Below are 19454 nucleotides of genomic sequence, written 5' to 3' on the forward strand. Positions count from 1 at the left end.
GTTAGGTGGCGACTCTTCAAATACCCAATTGCCAAAAGGAAAAGAGTTATTCCCCCATGAAATGTCGAAACCCGGGCGTTCACCGTGAGGTGGAAAAAAGGGGGCACGACAGCATGGCGACTCTGCTGGGGAATATTTAGCCTCTTACCATAACGAACTTATTTTTTATGAATTGAACCAAGCATGCTCTATCCCACGTACCCTTTCCCCTTATTTCAATAACTGTTTATTTTTAAGCATTTATGATTTCTTTATTTTTCTGAAACTGACTTGTCTCTTTGTTTTCTTCTGTAACCATCTTGTAATTATTTAAATACTACATTTATTATTCTCTTAAGTGCAAATACTTGACAACATGCTATTAATATTGCATATACTCCACATCATATTCCACTGGTGCGTATCAAAATCCTATAGCAACGCTTGATGAGTGGTTGAGCTCTTCCAATTTATTACCCTTAAATTCAGAAAGGCTTATTTATGGTAAAACTAGTCGATCAGCGGTGCAGTCGATGGTTTCGTGCCTTTCCCCCTCAAGTTGTTTTCTTGAGGGTACCAGTCTAGACCTCCAAAGTAACCTTACTCTGATAAAAATTGTGCATGCATCATGGTCAAACCTAGCCAGATTAATATGTTGTCCACTTAATAATCCTTTAAGACAAGCCTTATCCAAAAGTCCACCGGGGTTTCCATAATCCCAACGGATACAACCACGTTCTGTGCATTAATTTGGAGAACTAAATGCCAATATGCTAATCATGAATGTATAAATAGTCGAGTCAGGTGGGGGATAAGGGACTAACCCTTTTGTTTTGCAGAAAATGAGGCACGAGGTCCCCAGATTCGGTATGGTTAGCAACATTCCACCATTGCTACTCGATTGGTAGGAGGACCTTTCCTCAAGTGACAAGAAACACGTAAGAAAGTACTCGGGCAATTTACCTTCTCTACTAGACATTAAGCCAAACAAAAGGTTGATCAAGGCTGCCACTTTATTTTGGGATAGAGAAAGGACAGTGTTCCGTTTTGGCGACATAGAGATGACACGACTCCTAGAAGAAATTGGGGGACTTACGGGATTGGCTTGGGATAGCCCTGGGTTATTGGTGCTGGAGAACCGTACTGGTAAAGGGTTATTAAAGATGATGGGGCTGAAGAAAAATGCTGACTTGGGATGCCTGAAAGAATCTTACATACCCTTCGAATATCTGTATGAGAGGTATGGCCATAGCAAATCCTACCATACCTACCATGACGAGCGTTCTATCACTTCTCTGGGCCACATGCACCACAGAGTGTTTGTGTTCATTGTGTTCTTCTTAGGCCTGATAGTGTTCCCAATGAAAAGGGAAAGAATCCACACTAGGTTGGTCATGGTCGCCAAGACATTGATGGAAGGGATCAATGGACAAACATACACCATAGTCCCCATGATCATAGCCGACATCTACAGGGCTCTGGAGCGCTGTCAAAGAGGTGTCAAGCATTTCAAGGGTTGTAACATGTTGTTGCAGTTGTGGTTATTAGAACATCTTCAAAGGGGCCAGTATCGCCAAGAATTTTCGTGAAGGTCTTGGAATGACCATATTGCCTTCCATCACCCTAAGAGGATGACCTGCATTCCGGACAGGTTTGCTCAACCGGAAAGTGCCAAAGAGTGGGTAGAGTTCTTCGACAATCTGACCGAGGAACAAGTGCAATGGATGTTTGAATGGTTCCCAACAGGTGAATTCATCATCAGATCCAGGGACACTCCACACCTGGTGCTGATTGAGTTGAGAGGTATATACCCTTATGTCCCTATCCGAGTTATGAGGCAAGCAGGCAGGAAATAGGTTGTACCAAGGGTTGCCAAAATGAGTCATTTCGCAGCAGACTTTCAAGATGATGATGTCCTTTACAAGTGCCAAGCCCAACATATGTGGCATTGTAAGATCATTGTGGAAAAGAACACCATTGAGCCCGACAGGTATCATGCAGGGTGCGAACCTCTTTACCCGGCGTGGTTAGAAGACAATCTAAAGGGAATGGTGAGGCCAGGAACCGGTCGAGGAAATAGAATCATAGACGAAGAAACTGAAGCTCAAGTCAAATACAACAGGCTGCGCAAGAGGGTCCGCGACTCTGCGAATGAGCACTGGAAAATACATGAGAAGAATGTAAGAGTGATTGAAAAATGGAAAGAAATGGCGGTCACTTCCAGCAGGAAGCTGGAGTACCTGGAGCGAGGAATAGTAGAGCTGGCGGGTAAAGTCATAAAGAGGATTGAGGATTGCCAGAACGCTGAAGGAGCTGAAGGAGGACATCTGGTCAGGGCCTACTTGCTGCTGGGTCTGCGCGAGCTGGGGGACCTGTACGATGGAGTCAGGAAGATCGAATTTGGGGAAGGTCCTTCTGGGACCAAATAGACTAGATTTATTTTCTTTCTAAAAATGAAATAAGGCTAACTGCCAATAGTGACTTATTTTTCTATTATCTTAGTGTCGTTTTGGGACTCGTCTATTTTTTATATTATGAAATGAGGCATTTGTTGGCATATGAAGTTCTCCAAATCTATTTGTCGCTAGGCCTATCTATTTATATTCCGGCAATATGTGTTTAAATACCGCAACATTTCAAAACCCCTACTAACTTGTTACCTTTTGTTTTTTCCTTTATTTTCATTATGCCCATTCCCTAAGGTTGGTTCACTCATACTGGCATCATCAATGTATCATACCAGATCCAGAGGCCCTCCACCTCCTCCTCCTCCAATCAATACAAAAGGCAAAGGAAAAACAAAAATGGACGACTTAAGTGGTATCCGAAAGGAGAATGTTGAGAACGCAGAAACTTCAGACGGTCGGAGCACCCCGGCACCAAATGATCTAGTCTTGAGATTGGAACAAAATATACTGGAGCTACAAGGAGAGCTTGAGCAGGTACGCAACTTGACGAACTTATCACTCACCTTGAATGTCCCCAACATCAACCAACAAAACACAAAGAACCCAGCACCTCCCAAAAACACATCAAACTAACACCCACAAAACCCTCCTGCACCACATCAATACCCAACCCCACCTCAAAATACCAATCCCTTACTAATACCAACTCCACCACAACACCACCACCAATCAATCCAGTACCCACCAACCGCCACATACCACACTCCCCAAGAAATGGTCTAATTGGGTAGCTATGGCGTCAGATTTCATGGACCGGTTAGGTTCAACACAGAAAATTGCACCCGATGTTTTCTACATCCAGAATCTTAAGAAGAAACCCACTGAGACTTTCCGCGAGTATGCTACCCGCTGGACGTCGGAAGCGGCCAAGATCAGGACATCTTTGGACGAAAAACAAATGAACAAGTTCTTCGTCAGAGAACAGGACCCGCAGTATTATAAGAGGTTGATGGTTATTGAAAACCATAAATTCTCCGATATCATTAAACTTGGGGAAAGAATTGAGGAAGGCATCAAAAGCGGGATGGTAACAAACTTTGAGGCATTACAGGCCACAAATAAAGCATTGCAATCAGGCGGCATATCAAAGAAGAAAGACGTTGGGGCAGTAATGGTGGCTCAAGGCCCGAAATCTCCACTTACCTATCGAACACCCCCACCCACATACCAAGCACCACCACCCACATATCAACCATCATCTTCTAGTTATTCCCAACCAGCCACTGTCTATCATACCTATAACTCCCAACCATCTCATTTCCAGTCACCTCCCAGCCGCAAAAATTATCCAGGACCAAGACCCAATTTTGACCGCAAGCCACCCAAACAGTACACCGCCATTGTTGAGCCCATCGACCAGTTGTATGAGAGGTTGAAAGTCGCGGGTTACGTCACTCCTATTCCCGCTGTGGCATTAGAGAATCCATCCCAATGGGTCAATCCTAACAAAACTTGTGCATACCATTCTGATATGAAGGGGCACACCACTAACGAATGTCGAGCACTGAAAGACAAGATCCAGACACTGATTGAGAACAAGGTTATACAGGCAAAGAAGGCCACACCCAATGTTCGCAACAACCCTCTCCCTGATCATAGAGGTGGTGGAATACATGTGATAGAGACGAACGAAGAGAGGGACCTTGAGGGGACGATTGGGTTTATTCGGGAAGGTGATGACATTAAACCCTCAGTCACCCTCACCCCTATTATAGTACAGACTCAGTAGCCAATCGAGGTTGAGGCAGCCACATCAGTTTTGAATCCCTGCTCCGTTTGAAGTGGAAGTGGTCGCACCTTTCACTGTGATAATATCGACCACACCTCCTTTCAATTCAAAAGCAATACCTTGGGATTATGTCGCCGAAACTCGACGAAAAGGAAAGGCAAAGATGGAGGAATCCGACGTCGCACAAGGAATGACTAGGACCGGAAGAATCTATACACCTAAACACCTGGGAGGACCAAGTAGGGATGCCATTGCCAAGCAGCCTGTCATTGAAACAAGGCCAGATGACCTTTGGAGGAAAGTACAAGCAAAGGAGTATTCCGTCATTGATTAGTTGCGAAGCTTATATGCACAATAACATCACAAGCGGAGAAATGGCTAACATGGTAGGACAGGTGTTGGAAAGTCCCAAAATCACTTTCCACGAGGATGAGTTGCTACCTGAGGGTTTGAATCACAACAGAGCACTGCACATCACAGTGCGATATGAAGATTACTTCATTACCAGGGTCTTGATTGATGGAGGATCCAGTCTCAATATTTGCCCATTAAGTACACTGAAAAGGTTGGGTAAAGGCCTATAGGAGATACGGGAAGGGACCATGAATGTGAAGGCTTTTGATGGGTCTCAAAGAGCTACCATCAGAGAAATCAATCTCTGTCTACAAATGGGGCCCACGTGGTTCGATGTCGAGTTTCAGGTGCTGGACATATCTGCATCCTACAATTTGCTGCAAGGATGACCATGGACACACGCCGCTGGGGCTGTGGCATCAACCTTGAATCAGGCAACAAAGTTTGAATGGAACCATCAGGAGGTGATCATTCACGGGGATGGGAGTAACCCATTTACACCAGCCAAACCATCCTGGTTATCAAAAACAGAAAGAGGCTAGGAGGGGAAACTTATCATCACATCGAATGTGTCAACGCCATTGAGAAAGACAAATGGTGAAGCAGCAAAATAGAAAGCATTCTGGCATGGTCCGGGTACGAACCTGGGAAATGGCACGGAAAGAATCTCCAGGGCATTACTAAACTGATACAGCTGAAGGGTCAAGGCACTACTTTTGGGCTCGGATACCAGTACACATGGCAAGAGTATAAAGATTGGTCGCCTCCATGTCGCGGACCGTACTACCCTCTTGAGCAACCAGTGCCATGTCTGGATCAAGCCTTTCACCAAGCTAATCCAATATGGGGAACTGCAGAAGAAGAGGCATTAGCTGGGCTGAAGAATGTGTTTTTGGAGGACGAAGACATGGAATGCGTTGAGGAGGAAGAGGAAGAAGGCTTCACTATTCAGAATGTGGAGAAGGGAGTTGTTCTCATGAATTGGACCGCCACACCATCCGGGCCCGCCGAGTCCCTGGGTAGCTTGGCAGATTTTATTTCACAGCCACTGTAGGCATTTTAAATTTTCAATAACTTTGTTTAATGACTTGCTTGTTTCAACATAAATGCTCGATTCATCGAGCCGTATTTGTCTGGATGTCGTTTAATTTTAATTAAATTTATTTGCTCTTTATTATTCATTACTATTTTCTAACTTTTTCTTTCTACAGCGTTATTATTACTTTTCCTGATGAACCGGTGACTGTGACATGTAATGAGGCAACGCAACATGAGAACAGTGATTCGGATGAAGAAGACAAGATACCCAAGAAAGTTTTCAGGGAGGTGGAGAACTTTGAGAACAAGCCTAAGACCAATCTGGACGAAACCGAAGCAATAAACTTGGGGGACGCCGAGACCGTCAAAGAAACTCGCATCAGCATTCACTTATCACCAACAGAGAAGGAAGAGTACATCCGTTTCTTAAGGGAGTACGAGGACATTTTCGCATGGTCATATGATGACATGACAGGTTTGAGCACGTCCATAGTGGCTCACAAGTTACCTACCAATCCAATGTGTCCGCCGGTGAAGCTGAAACATAGAAGGTTCAAACCTGACATGAGCCTAAAAATCAAGGAGGAAGTTACCAAGAAGATCAAAGCCAAAGTTCTCAGGGTGGTTGAGTACCCAACCTGGTTAGCCAACATTGTGCTAGTTCCGAAGAAAGATGGAAATGTCAGAGTGTGTGTTGACTATTGGGACCTAAACAAAGCAAATTCCAAGGACGACTTTCCACTGCGAAATATACACATCCTGATCGACAATTGCGCCAAGCATGAAATCCAATCCTTTGTAGATTGCTTCGCGGGTTATCACCAGATCTGGATGGATGAAGAAGACGTAGAGAAAATAGCTTTTATCACACCATGGGGGTATACTGCTACAAGATGATGTCGTTCAGCCTAAAGAATGTTGGGGCTACCTATATGAGAGCCATGACAACCATCTTCCATGATATAATACACAAGGAGATAGAGGTGTATGTGGACGACGTCATTATCAAATCCAAGAGGGCCGCAAACCACATAGAAGACTAGAGAAAGTTCTTCGACGGACAAAGGAGGTACAACTTGAAACTAAACCCCGCCAAGTGTGCATTCGGGGTTCCCGCGGGAAAGTTATTGGTGTTCATTGTCAGCCGTCGAGGGATCGAGCTAAATCCGTCTAAAGTCAAGGCTATTCAGGAGTTACTGCCGCCTAGGAGCAAAAAGGACGTGATGAGCTTCCTAGGGCGTCTCTAGTCCATAGTCATATGTGAACCCATCTTCAAGATGCTGAGGAAAGATGCCGAGACAAGCTGGACCGAGGATTTTCAGAAAGTTTTTGACAAAATCAAGGAGTACCTGTCCACACCACCGGTCTTGGTCCAGCCAGGAGCTGGGACGGCCTTTGATACACTATCTATCTGTATTGGATGGAGCCTTCGGATGCGTTCTGGGACAACATGATGAGACAGGGAGAAAGGAGCAAGTCATATACTACTTGAGTAAGAAGTTCACACCTTACGAAGCACGGCACTCTCTGCTGGAACGCACGTGTTGCGCTTTGACCTGGACAACTCAGAAATTGAGGCATTACTTTTGTGCCTATACCACATACCTCATATCCAGGATGGATCCTTTGAAGTATATATTTCAGAAACCTGTGCCGACCGGGAAATTGGCCAACTGGCAGATACTGTTGAGTGAGTTCGATATCGTCTATGTAACTCAAAAGGCGGTCAAAGGAAAAGCATTGGCAGATCATCTTGCTGAGAATCCGGTGGAAGGAGAATACGAACCCTTGAAAACGTATTTTCCTTATAAAGAGGTGTCATTCGTAGTAGAGGACATTACTAAAGCGTACAACGATTGGAGGATGTTCTTTGACGGAGCCGCAAATTTCTAAGGAGTAGGCATTGGAGCAGTTTTGGTATCAGAAATGGGTCAACATTATTTGGTATCTGCTAAACTCAGATTTCCCTACACCAACAGCATGGCGGAGTATGAGGCGTGCATATTAGGACTCAACATGGCAATCGACATGAACGTTCAAGAGCTGCTGGTAATCTGTGATTCAGATTTGCTTGTGCACCAGGTACAAGGAGAGTGGGCCACCAAGAATTCCAAGATATTGCCATATCTGCACCATGTGCAGGAATTGAGAAAGAGGTTCATGAAGATAGAATTCCGACATGTGCCCAGAATTCAGAACGAGTTTGCCGATGCATTGGCCACTTTATCATCCATGATACAACATTCGGACAAGAACTTCATTGATCCCATCCCAGTAAAAGTCCATAATCAACCGGCTTATTATGCCCATGTTGAGGAAGAGACAGATGGAAAACCTTGGTTCCACGACATCAAGGAGTATTTGGCGAGAGGAGAATATCCGGAGCATGCAAACCACACTCAGAAATGCACACTCCGGAGATTGTCCAATCACTTCTTCCATAACGGAGGAAATTTGTACAGGAGAACTCCCGATTTAGGACTGCTAAGATGTGTCGACGCAAAAGAAGCTTCTAAGCTACTCGAAGAGATACATGCTGGGACCTATGGCCCACATATGAATGGTTTTGTCTTGGCCAAGAAGATACTCAGGGCCGGTTACTTTTGGATGACCATGGAGACCGACTGCGTCCAGTATGTCCGCAAATGCTACCAATGTCAAGTGCATGTTGATATGATAAAAGTGCTGCCAAATGAGCTCAACGCAACAAGCTCGCCTTGGCCATTCGCCGCCTGGGGAATGGATGTCATCGGTCCGATTGAGTTCACTGCTTCAAACGGACACAGGTTTATTCTGGTAGCCATTGATTACTTCACAAAATGGGTAGAGGCTGCATCTTACAAAGTTGTAACCAAGAAAGTCGTCGCAGATTTGTCAAATATCGTATTGTTTGCCGACTCGGAGTTCCCGAGTCCATTTTCACTGATAATGCTGCCAACGTCAACAGTGATCTGATGAAAGCCATGTGCAAAACTTTCAAAATCAAGCATAGGAATTCCACAGCCTATATACCTCAGATGAATGGAGCCGTGGAAGCCCCCAACAAAAACATCAAAAAGATACTAAGGAAGATGGTAGAAAACCACAAACAATGGCACGAGAAGCTACCTTTTGCTCTGTTGGGATAGCGCACCACGGTTCGCACATCAACCGGGGCAACACCCTACATGCTGGTTTATGGTACCGAAGCTGTCGTCCCAGCCGAAGTAGAGATTCCTTCTTTAAGAATAATACAGGAAGCCGAACTCAGCGACGCAGAATGGATAAGTAGCCGCTACGAACAATTTGCCCTTATAGACGGGAAAAGGATGAATGCAGTATGCCACGGTCAGCTTTATCATAATAGAATGTCCAGAGCTTTCAAACAAAGGGTCAAACCAAGACAATTTGCACCAGGACAGTTGGTGCTGAAGAAGATCTTCCCACATCAAGATGAAGCAAAAGGGAAATTCTCTCCCAACTGGCAAGGCCCTTACATGGTTCACAAGGTGCTGATAGGAGGTGCACTCATACTTGCAGAAATGGATGGAGAAATTTGGCCAAAACCAATCAATTCAGACGGAGTCAAAAGATACTATGCTTAGACTATTTACATTTACTCATCTGATGTAATTGAACTATGCTTGACCTGATTCCCGTTTAAGAGGGGATACGTAGGCAGCCTTATGGGTTCGGTCATATCATAACAAAATTTCCATCTCCCCCCAAGATCAGAAACCGGGGCAGAATTTTGAGGAGGACCCTCAAAATTACGGATCAAGTCCAGCCGACGCCAACATATGTCAAACAGTAAGAAATAAATTAAGAAACTGGGGCAGAATTTTGAGAAGGATTCTCAAAATTCCAAAGAAAGTTCAACAAGACTCGTTACTCGCAAGCGATCGAAGGATCATGTACCAAATTGGGACAGAATTTTGAGGGGGGCCCTCAAAATTCTAACATAAGAAAGTTGCAGTGTCTCTGAAATGGGTTACAGTCACTAGTTCATCTAAATTACTTTATATTTCAATATGTTTCCAAATAACTATATTTTTATTAATAATTACATATTTTTCGAAAACTTTATTTCCGTAACAGTAAGGTTACCCAGGAAAACTCGAAAGGCCTCCAGAACAGAGCAAAGCAAGGCCAGCGGACAGAAGCACGAACCAACCTCCCCCTCACAAAACTTACAATTTTTCTTTGAACACAGGCACATCTAACGTAGCGATAGCATCCGCAAAAAATATATATGTAACAAGATCACTATCAATCGGGCCATCAGACACCGAATTTATCTCCAGCTAAGACACATGCTACTCTTATTGCTACTCGTATTTGCATGGGACTAAGCCCTGTCCCACAAGCCTGCATGAGGCTAATCCTTGCCTCCCCACTTGCATCAGGCTAATCCTTGCCTCCTTATCTACATGAGGCTAATCCTTGCCTCCTACCTGCATGAGGCTAATCTTTGCCTCCATATTTGCATGAGGCTAATCCCTGCCTCCCTACTTGCATGAGGCTAATCCCTGCCTCCCTACTTGCATGAGGCTAATCCATGCCTCCCTATCTGCATGAGGCTAATCCTTGCCTCCTCATTGGCATGAGGCTAATCCTTGCCTCCCTATCTGGATGAGGCTAATCCTTGCCTCCCTACTTGCATGAGGCTAATCCTTGCCTCCCTATCAGCATGAGGTTAATCCTTGCCTTCCTATCTGCATGAGGCTAATCCTTGCCTCCCTATCTGCATGAGGCTAATCCCTGCCTCCTTGCTTGCATGTGGCTAATCCTTGCCTCCATATCTTGAATGAGGCTAATCTTTGCCTCCATATCTTGCATGAGTTAATCCTTGCCTCCCCATTTGCAGGGGGACTAAACATTGCCCCTCCTTGCATAAATGTTGCTCTACTCCAGTACTATTTATTTGCTCTTCTATCGGGCTAAGCTCTGCCCTTCATCTCGCAAGACTACGCCTTGTCTTTTCAACATCATATTATTGCACCTCATGGGCTGAAATATTGCCAATCTATCCAAAGGCGTCATAGTCTAAAGGCATCATCCTCATAGCCGGAAGACACCATGCCATGGCCTAAGGATCTCTCAAATTTGCATATCATTATTCAAAGGCATCATGGTTCGGAGGCACCATCTACATGTCCCGAGAACACCATTTCATGCCCTGCGAATCCCCCACTAAACAATTCATGGCCCAGGACATCATGGCCCGAGGACATCATCCTTAACCGTCCAAAGACAACTTTCATGGTCCAAAAGGGAATTTGCATCATGTTTAAATTTTCGCACAAATATATGTCTGTAGCATCTCTTTATCTGTGGGTGATCATCAAGCAACCTCTATCTTAGCAGGAGCGGCCTCGCTCCAGTTCCTTCAAACTATCTCAAACTTAATCGTTCACCATAACTGCTCTTGCACCTCGTGTCCGTTCTTGCACTGACTTCATCGGTATATTTCGCCAATGAATCCACAACTACACATAGCCCGATTCCGGTAAAACCAGGGATATGTAGGCAACTCAAGACTGGAGTCCGGCCTCTATCTTTCAAAACATCCCACCCGGTCAAAATTGGCCATCATTTCTTTACCCGAAAGCTCTTTCATCCTTCTAGGGTAAAGAGGGGCAGCTGTTGATACCCAATTTTTTCTCATATATTTTTTAATATATATATATATATATATATATATATATATATATATATATATATCCAAATAACACATATGCAGTTATAAGCATGCATAAAAAAATTATAATTTTTTTATAATTTTAAAAGCTCTAAATCAATTTATTTCTTCTCTTTTTATTTATATAAATATCCAATAACTATCCTTCAAATTACTTTTGTGACGATTTAATAATCTAAATTCTTTTTTTATGCCAACATAGTGTTTAAATATTTTAGTGAATTTTTTTACAATTATATTTACATTTTAGGATAAATTGCACATCTTTGCAATAATAGCCCATACTAATGCATGATTACATTTATGCATAAAATGATCTTTTATATTTTTAAAATGTTAAATAAATACTTTAAATCATTTTAGTACACAAAGATATTTTTTGGTACTCATTTATTATTTTTATAAATTATTTAGTTATTAAATTTAGCTATTTAAAATCTGGCCCTATTTTCTATTTCAATTCTAATCCTAAAATGGACCCAACAGTCAGCCCAAACTTTAAACCCAAAACGTACCCAGCCCAATACCTATCTGCCCCAACCCAATACCCGGCCAAATCCTGGCCGTTGATCATTTTGATCAACGGTCCAGATTAACCCCTTCCCTTTTTAGTTCCAAACGACCCCCAAACCCTCTCATTTATCACCCCCGCCGCCGTGAAATCCATTTCCTCTCCAAAAGCTCTCAAGCCCTAACCCTAATTTACCTACATCGTCGGTCATCTGCTGTCTTTCGTGGTATTTCCCCACCACAGGCCTTTAATGGCCTCCCTCACGTTGGTATTGCCATTTCTAAGGTCCTCGAGGGACCATGGTTAGTCCGCTTGCATCTATGGCCCTTTCTCACATGTTTCAGGCTGTTCCAGTTTGGTTCCGAGTAAGATCTTCCTATATCGTCATGAATCTAGGAGTTTCTAAGCTTGTTTCTTCATCTCTGTGGTTGTTCTCCTCGAAACCCTAATTTTTTCTTCTGAACCTCTTAGATCTGCACAGATCTGAGATGATTTGGACTTATTTCATACGACTTTTACAATAACCTTGTGATTCATTACAAGAATCGTATGATTTTCGAATGATTTTTCATCTTTCTCTACACTCGGGTTTTCGGAAACTTCTTTTTCCAAGCATTTGGTAATTTTAAGTGATTAATCTCCTGTTTCTTATATGTTTTAACTGATTTTGTGAGTTTTCTACAACCTTAACTCGTTTATACTAAAAACCCCTAATTTTTTTGACATTCTTTGTTTGGTTTCTGAGTACTGGTGTACTGACTGTGTTCTTGCCTTGGTTCTTGTGATTTCTCTTTTGCCATTTGAATGTCTTGCGGTTTTCTTGTCCTAATATGCCTCTACTGAATTTCTTAGTTCAACCTTTCATTGATTCCATATGTCTGTGTTCATCCTGACTATTCATGTTAAGACCTATATCTTTCTCCTTGAATCAGTGTTGATTTAACTATTTGTTTGTTATAATTATGTGTCGAATCCTGACTATTCATCTGCTAAACTTGCTGACTCCTTACGTGATTTTCTCTTTGATTGAACCCTTGATTATTCTGAAGTCTTTATTTTCTGATTTGATTTGAACACTTTTCCTTAACAAAACTTTTGATTCTTACCTCTCTACTTGGTTTAATTGAACTGCTTGCCTTAATTAATTTTCCCTTGCCTTATTTGTTATTTTTGCTGATTCTTACTGATTGTTTCCTTAATTGAAACCCCTGTGCATTCGCCCCTAATTACCTACTTTGTACTCGATTTCCTTCCTTAAGTATCTGTCCTGTTGTTACCATTAATTATCCCTTGATTAAAGGGAAGACTTGCTGATTTTACATGTGATTGATTTCCTGAATTTCTCTAATTGCTACATGATTGATTCTTTACCTTATTGTTTAACTTTTGATTACTATATAAACTCCCTGCTATTCTCACTTCAGACACGAACATTAGTTCACAAAAGGACACTTACACTCTAAAGCTCTCTTTTCTTCTCTGCTACTTGTGATACTCACTGGTCTAGCCGGCTGAAAGCCAAGGCTTGATATTGGAACTACATCTGCTTTATATTCTGCACTCTTTTCTTCAACTAGTATGTCTCTAGTTAAATTTTGAAACCCAAACCCTATGTGTTTCATTCCTGCACTAGTTCATCAGCTATGAATTCAACCTGTCTTCATGCTTACTTTTTTGCCTAGTATGTCTAACCTCTGTCCTATTCAATGTATGATTAGCATGCCTACACTTCACCTAGTTATCTGATACTTCACCAGCCTGTTTGTGAATATCTGTTTAATCCCTTAATTATGTGATCATGTTGGTTATTTGATGTGTATGATTGACCCTCCCTGTATGGTTAATCTTGTTCAAGATATGTCAGGATTTCTATATTACATCTGTGATATCTGTCTTAACTATTTACTGACCATGACTAGCCTGCTAAGTCTGACCCTAAGTGTTTTATGCAGTTGTTGACTATATGTTTCCTCTATACCCTATCCATGTACCCCAATGTGACTCTTATGTGCCCCATCTTTATCCCCATGTGAGATCTGTTTGTTGAGTGTTTCTGGATCTGGATGTTTTATGACCAATTAATTGTCTGTTGTTTTGAAAAGAGTTTGGTGCTCTTCTCAAATTGTCTTTTACCACCAAACTATTTCCTGTTTCAAAAAACCTTTTTACTCCTAGAAGTCATCTCTGTACTATTTTCAAAACCTTTTCAAAACTATGTCAAGCACTCTCACTTTACTCTTAGATTACTAGGTTCTGCCCCTCTGATATGTGCACTGCCTTGAGACCCTTGAGATCTGTCGGAACTCTGGCATATCAGGGCTGGCACTTCCACACTGCATAATAATCAGTTACTATTTGAGAAAGTCTGGGTGTGAGCACTACCCGGGATCCTTGAGGTCCTTAGGGAATTCTGACACACCTGGACATGAAATTGGCCATGGAACTTTGGCATTTGAGACTACTTGAGGCTTGGAAATCATTTGGGCCTACTGCAGGCTCCCTATAGGTTAGTTTCTATTTTATTTATGTAATTTATGTTCAGTTCTTGGTCTGTAATAATTACTGCAAACAAACATTTGGGGTGATTAGTGAAAAGGGGTGGGTAGTTGCATATTGTGGGTAAAATCGGGTAGATATCATGCCTATAGGGTCTATTTCAATTCAAAAAAAATGTGTTTGTTAGATAATATGCCTATAGGACTTGCTTTTGGTGAATTCTGCATGTTTTACTTTCACACAATCAGAAGCATGCCTATAGGATTCAAATCGCCGGTTTGAAATTGTTTACAGTTTTACTACATCCCCGTTCAATAATTGATATCATACTCATAGGACATCAGTGTTATACGCCTAGGCAAGCCTAGAGGGCGATTAAAATTCTGTAACTGTAAAACCATGTTCTGTTATCCACGATTGTTCATATTCAACAGGTCTAAAATCATTAGACAAGCTGAATAGGTCTTTAGCGCCTTGGTCCTAATTTAATACTGTATACTCTCAGCTCACCTAGACAACATGTTCTAACCTCTTAAATGGTTGTTTGAGACGTGCACTTATTTGTTTCTGCTTGTTGAGGTAAAATGTGGCCTTTAATTGTTCCCCCTTTTAATGCAGTCCTACTTGTTTTGGTTGACGCTTAGACTTTTCTCCTTTAAACACCTTAGGATGGTCTAGAACTACCCAAATTAGAAGTCCTAAATACCTCCAGGACCACAAGGAAGGGATGGGTAATGCACGCCTAGGATATCTTTCAAGGTTGCTAGAACGCTTTAGGCTATGACCAAGGGGAGGGAATTGGGTAGTAAGGATATGATGACTACGCGCTAATGTAATGTGTAACCCCTCATTGAGGAGTGATTACCGGGCATTGTGTGGGTATGATCCTGTAGACTAACCAACCTAGGACCCTTTCCAACTCCCGTTGTTTAAATGAATATACTTCTCTTTATATATGTGCAACTTGTCCAAACCTTGTTTCATTACTTGAATCATGCATGTGCTTAGAATGTCAAAACATGCCTTTACTTGCAAGTACGTGGTAAGACTATTTATCTGTTAAAATGACTAATTGACATGAGTATAAGTTCGGCCAGGACCCACCGTTGTGGACCGCGAGGGGTGCCCAACACCTTCCCCTCAAGGTTATTTCGAGCCCTTACCCTAAATCTCTGGTATTGCAAACTAGTCCATGAGTTAATTGCTCAAGGTGCCCTAACGCACCATAATTCTTAGGTGGCAACTCTTCAAATACCCAATTCCCAAAAGGAAAAGAGTTATTCCCCCATGAAATGTCGAAACCCGAACGTTCTCCGTAAGGAGGAAAAAAGGGGGCGCGATAAGGGCTATGCTTCTTTCTAGTAAACTACCCCATAGCTTCTGAGCAGAGGCTGTAAATATTGCATGTTACATCATCAATAGGTGCATGACTAGACCTCTTGTAGAGAGGACTCCTTATGAGTACTTAAAGGGAGAAAACCAAATATATCCCATCTTAGGGCATTTGGATGAAAGTGCTTTGAGCACAATAATGGAAAGGACTCCCTAGGTAAGTTTTATCCCAGAAGTTATGAGGGAGTATTCTTGGGATATTCTTCATATAGCAAACCTTATAAAGTGTACAACAAAAGAACTTTGTGTGTAGAAGAAAGTGTACATGTAGTTTTTGATGAAACTAACATTCTTTCTGAGAGACAAGAACATGAAGATGAAGCTAGTGGGCTGGTAAAAGAATTGAGTGAAGTCACAGCTCAAGTTGAAGCTGCACCAAAAGAAGGAACAGGTAATGGAACAGGTTCTTCCATCCAGGGCAACCTGACATGGGGGGAACTGAACAAAGAAGAAGTGAATCAAATTTCCAAATGGAACATGTCCATGAGCTTGTTCCTCAGCAACAGAACATGGGAGAAACTCCAAACAAAAATCAGTTGGTTGTGAAACCTTACAAGTATCAAAGTTCTCATCCTATTGAGAACATCCTTACTGACCCAACTTCTGCAGTTAAAACCAGATCTCAATTAAAGAATTTGTGTGCTTTTGATGCATTCTTATCTCTTATTGAACCTAAAAATGTTGCTGAAGCTTTGCAGGATACAGACTGGGTGAATGCAATGCAAGATGAACTCAATCCGTTTGAAAGAAGTCAAGTGTGGCATCTGGTCACAAGACCCAAGGACAGATCAATCATTGGCACTAAATGGGTTTTCAGAAACAAACTTGATGAAGATGGAATGGTTACAAGGAACAAGGCAAGATTGGTGGTCCAGGGTTATAGCCAAGAGGAAGGCATAAATTATGATGAGGCCTTTGCTCCAATTGCAAGACTGGAGGCAATAAGACTCCTCATAGCCTTTGCACCACACATGAAATTTACCCTTCACCAAATGGATGTGAAGAGTGCCTTCCTAAATGGCTACTTAAAGGAAGAAGTCTTTGTCAAACAACCTCCAGGGTTTCAAAGTAAGGAGTGTCCAGATCATGTATACAAACTGGATAAGGTCGTATATGGACTGAAGCAGGCTCCTAGAGTATGGTATGAACGCTTATCCAAATTCCTGCTTGAACATGGATACAAAAGAGGTAAGATTGACAGCACTCTATTCTTGAGGGAAAAAGGTAAGGATCTACTAGTAGTACAAATATATGTCGATGACATAATTTTTGGGGCAACCACTGAAAACTGAGTAAGGAATTTGCTAAATTAATGGGGAGTGAGTTTGAGATGAGTATGATGGGTGAACTTACCTTCTTCTTAGGCTTACAGATCAAACAAAACCCAAATGGAATCATGATCCATCAGCGGAAATATGCAAAAGAGTTGATTAAGAAGTTTAAAATGGATGAATCAAAAGAAATAGACACACCCAATGCAACAGCTACTAAATTAAACATAGATGAACCTGGTTCATCTGTTGATCAGAAGTTGTATAGGGGTATGAATGGTTCACTTCTGTATCTTACTGCTAGCAGACCAGACATTGTTTTCAGTGTAGGGCTTTGTGCTCGTTTTCAGGCAAAGTTTAAGGAATCTCACTTGACTGCTGTCAAGAGGATACTGAGATATTTGAAAGTCACTACTGACCTTTGCCTTTGGTACCCTAAAGGTAGTAACTTTAATCTAGTAGGATATGATGATGCTGACTATGCAGGTTTCCTTGTGGATAGGAAAAGCACCTCAGGTATGGCTCATTTTCTTGGTTCATGTCTGGTATTATGGGCTACTAAAAAGTAGAATTCAGTGGCTTTATCCACTGCTGAGGCTGAGTATGTTGTTGCTGCCTCTTGTTGTGCTCAACTACTGTGGATCAAATAGCAGCTGATGGATTTTGGCATTAAAGTTGGTTGCATCCCTATCTTTTGTAATAAGGCTAGTGCTATTAGTATGACTAAGAACACAGTTCATCATAAGAGGACTAAGTACATAGATGTTAGACATCAGTTCATAAGGGACAACTATGAGAAAGGATTGATTACCATAGAATTATGTGCTACTGATAAAAAAATTGATGACATCTTTACTAAAGCAATGAGTAGAAAGCTTTGAAAGGAACATGTTAGAATTAGGGATGATTAAGACCACCTAATGGGACCAGCTCAGAATGCACAATGAAAAAAAAATTAAAAAACAATTTCTTTTTTGGCTAGGAAATCTGAAACTTGTGTAAATATCTAGATTAATTTTTACTCAGTTTCATACTGTAAATAGTATACTCCTGTGACATGTGTTGATATGACTCACTGATCTCTAACAAAATTTTCTCTATTTTGGTAAATTGAGGCATGATCAAGAGGATTCTAAATGAAGAACCTGGTTCATCAGTATTGGTTCATCTGAATAACGAGGTATGTTTTCTATACTCTGCACAATTAAAACTATAAATATTTAAATCATGAGCAGAGTCCTATCTATGTTCAAAAACATCAGAAATCCTTTCCGTTTATTTTTTGAACCAGTTCCGTCTCTAATAGAATCCTCACCACATAAAACGCCTAGAATTTAGGGAAGCCTAACCGCTTTTTCAACCTGAAATTTCAGGTTGATTGGACTTCTAATTGACTCCAAAAAGCTACCGTTAGTCATTAATTAGGCCTCTCTATTTAAAAATTCATCATCAAAATCACTGCCACTCTCATAATTCTCTAAACCGTTGAATTTCCTCTTTCACTCTCAAATTGCTCTCTCTTCCAAAAGCCAAACTCATAAATTCTCTTACGAAATCAGTCACAATTTCTAACCCTCAAGATAACCCAAGCACTCCTCCACAACCTACTCCCTCTGATTCATCCACCCCTGCTCCACCCAGCACAACCCCTCAACCTAGGAGAAGGCGAGTAAAAATGCTTGCTCGCAAAATGGTGGCAACCGGTGCTCTTTCAAAGAAATTGAATGAGAAATTAAAGGCAAGCCAAGCCCAAGATTCTGAGAACTCAGACGATTCGTTCAAATCTGCAAGTGAGGGGGAAGAAACTGGGTCTTGTGACTTTGAGAAGGCTCAAAACTACCCTTCTAAGGTACGTTCTATTTTGGTTGAGAATGTAGACAATAGGTTTGTTCTGGTTAGGTCTGTTAAGAATGTGGAATTGCCTGAGTCAAGAAGAAGAGGTGGTAAAAATAAAGGTGAAAAAGAAAAGGAGAGTGAGGTTTTGCGTAGTAATGTGAGGGGAAAAGGGAAAGGAGTGGCTGGTTCTTCACCCACTTCTGAATTGGTGGTACCAGCTATCTGTGGATTTGAACATGCAACTATTGGAAGAAAGTAGCAAGAAGACAGGGGGAAGTGGCTCAGGGGAGGCTGCTGAAGGGTTGGTTAATCTTAGTTCACAGGCAGATGAACCTGGTTCATCTGTTGAGGAGACCCTAGCAGACCTGCTGAAGAAAGTGGGTGCTAGCTATGATCCAAAGAAAAGGAGAACCCCAACACCAAAACCCCCAGCACTGCAAAACCATCCAAGAAAAGAAAGGCTTGTTCCTTAACAACTGCTAAAATTCCCTTGCCAAAGGGGAGAGCCACAAGAAGTATGGTGAAACAGAGTGAGAGTGAATTACAAAAGGCTTTGGCTGAAAGCAAGAAGAAGAGGATGGATAAAGGAAAAGCTAAGGTTGTAGAGCCTTCTGAAGCTGTTGATGTTGAGGAGATGGAACAGGTGAGGAACAAACAACTGTGGAGGTTCAGACCCCCAAGCCTAAAAAGACCAGGACTT

This window comes from Nicotiana attenuata, unplaced genomic scaffold, assembly GCF_001879085.1.
Source record: "Nicotiana attenuata strain UT unplaced genomic scaffold, NIATTr2, whole genome shotgun sequence".
Classification (NCBI taxonomy): Eukaryota; Viridiplantae; Streptophyta; class Magnoliopsida; order Solanales; family Solanaceae; genus Nicotiana; species Nicotiana attenuata.